The sequence below is a fragment of the Vanellus vanellus genome (genome assembly GCF_965231255.1).
Source record: "Vanellus vanellus genome assembly, chromosome: 28".
Classification (NCBI taxonomy): domain Eukaryota; kingdom Metazoa; phylum Chordata; class Aves; order Charadriiformes; family Charadriidae; genus Vanellus; species Vanellus vanellus.
Window position 1 is genome coordinate 568,996 of NC_138933.1, and position 2,858 is coordinate 571,853.

Below are 2,858 nucleotides of genomic sequence, written 5' to 3' on the forward strand. Positions count from 1 at the left end.
GTAGCTCTTGAACGCCTTAGGACAGGCAAACAGGATGCCCCGCGGTTGAGGATCAGCCTGACTCCTTTCTCCGCTTCCCCAGCTTGCGGTAAGTCATAAAAGACAGAAGAAAAAAAAAAAAAAAAAAAAAAAAAACCAAAACAAACAAACAAAAAAACCAAAAAAAAAAAAAACCAAAACCCTTTTAGTGGGATTGACTTTTTCTGTACTTTGTCCCTCTTTTTCTTTTTTTTTTTCCCCCCCCCCCCCCCCCCCCCGAGCTAATGAATACTCAGGAGGGGGACGATGCTGGCTGGTAGCTGGCCTGCCTTAAGCTGTGTCTCCCGGAGAAGCAAGCGGGGAGCTCTCGCGGCCTCCCCGCACCGCTCTGTAAGCAGACCTGCCGTAGCTTTGCAGGGAGGGGAGATCGTCGGGGTGTCTCACAAGGGCGGATGTGCCCGAGGTGCAGCCAGGAACAGGCTCTTCCCCCGAATCCGGGCAGAGAGCGCCTGGCGGGCTGCTTCGGTGAGTCAGAGGAGAAGTTGGATGGGGCCAAATCCTTCCCGTGAACTGGCGATTGCGCACCTCCTTTCCTGGTAACTTCAAAGCTGAATGATCCTCTGCCAGCAGCCACTTCAGCCCCTCGATGGCAAGAGTGGGATAAAACTGTGTTTCCACACCGGTGCCAAAGAGGTTGGAGTGTGATTTGGCGTTGCACACTTTGATCCGCAGTGGGAGGGAGTCCATAGTAACGGCTCGGCTGACACGCGAGTGTGAACATGCCACGTGTCTTCCCTGTGTCTGTGGACCGATTCTGACAAATGGGAGTGTTTAGGGGCAAACCTGCCCAGACCAAACCCCTCAGCTCCAGCGGTGGGGGACTATCTCCGCCCCCGCGATTGTTGCGGTGCCCTCGGGCATAGCGACGCCGCTACTCTGGAAAAAGGTCTAATGACCGAAAAATCATCACGTGAAGCAGTCTGTCACGCAGACTGTGTCATTTCTGGGCTCTCCATCTCGGTGGAGCTGCTCGCCGGGGTTGCAGCCCGGCACAGGCTGTTACTGGGAAGGTTTTAGGCAAACCCAGGTGTGCCATAGAGCTGGAAAGGGCTTGTGTCAAACCTCACATCAGCTAAGCTGATGAGGTATCATGTCTTTGGCTGCTGGGCTGGGTCTGGAAGAAGGTCCAGGAGCACTTTCCGAGCATGCAGTGAGGTGGTAAGTTGGGAAAAAACTGGTGTCATCCAAGGTTTTTTTTTTTTTTAGCAGAATAGGAGGAATCTGTCCTGTTGTGGGTGCAGCGTAACTGGATTCGGCTGTGATCAAGGGACTGTATTTTAGGTAGTGCAGACAGGCGCTTGTACCAGAATTTTGAATTCTGGTTGTAAATTAGCACAGAAGCTATTCTTGAGATAATCCAGTTTAACATCTTACAGCCGCCACTTTCCTTAAATCATAAACGCATGCAGCAGCTTCTGAGGGTAAGAAAACCAAAGCCACTTCCATTGCGCGGACACCAGGCGCAATGGGTTTTATCAGCTTAGCCAAGCTTTCTGGCCGGCGAGGCGTGGGTTTGGCTACCACTGCCGCTTCTCGTTCGTGACTAACATCCTCCCGTGGCACCGCTCGGGGAAACAATGCACTCCGCAGCTCGTTCCCTGCGGGCACAGTGGTCTCCCCGCTCCTGGAGATGTCTAGCTTGCTCGTCAAGCCTAATACATTGGGAAAGGTGGTGTGGTTTGGTGTTTTTTTTTGGTTTTTTTTTGCTCTGTGTGGCTTGCAGTCTTGGAGGTGTGATGCTGCCTTCCTTGAAAGGCTGTGGAGCGAATGCAGTGTCTGCAGGCAAGGAATCCTCGCTGGGAGGAGAGGCATCCCTTGCAGAGCACGTGCCTGCGTGGTTAGCTTTTTATCACAGCATCCCAGACTGGGGAGGGTTGGAAGGGCCCTCTGGAGCTCCCCCAGTCCCACCCCCCCCCCCGTCAGAGCAGGGGCACCTCCAGCGGTGGCACAGGACACCTCCAGGCGGGTTTGGAATGGCTCCAGAGTGGGAGACTCCCCCCCTCTCTGGGCAGCTGTGCCAGTGCTCTGCCGCCCACACAGGAGAGAAGTCCCTCCTCAGGTTGAGATGGAACTGCCCATGGTCACGTTTGTGCCCGTTCCCTCTTTTCCTGTCACTGGGCACCACTGGAAAAAGACTGTTCCCACCCCCCGCCACCCTCCCTTGAAGGATTGATAAGCGCTGATAAGATCCCCCCTCAGTCTTCTCTTCTCCAGACTGAAAAGCCCCAATTCCCTCTGCCTTTCCTCATCGGAGAGATGCTCCGGTCCCCTCATCATCTCAGCAGCCCTTTGCTGGACCCTCTCCAGCAGTTCCCGGTCCTTCTCGACCCGGGGAGCCCCAAACTGGACACAGCGCTCCAGATGTGGCCTCCCCGGGGCAGAGCAGAGGGGGAGGATGACCTCCCTCACCCTGCTGGCCACGCTCTGCTTGATGCCCCTCAGGAAGCCGTTATCCTCGTGGAATATGCGGATGAGGCAGGGAGGTGGTGTTCTGTGGTGATGCCCTGTCTCGTTTGAGGCACAGGGGATGTCGATCGAGCGATTAAATACAACTTGAAGCATCAGGAGGATCAAGTGAACGGGGGATATTGTTATGTTTGTGTGATAGAGGATAATGGGCTCCATGGACCCCAAATAGCGTGGCTGGCCTCGCCTGACACGTGGGACCCCTGTCTCCTCCATGTCCGAACTTCGCTTTGGGAAGACTGGGAGGTCAGAAGCTGCTGGATCTGGGGTGGTTTTTCTCCCCTCTAATTTCCTGCTCCCTTCTCTCCCGTTCTGGGACTGAGCTGCCCTACCACGGGTGTGTTTGATCTGTC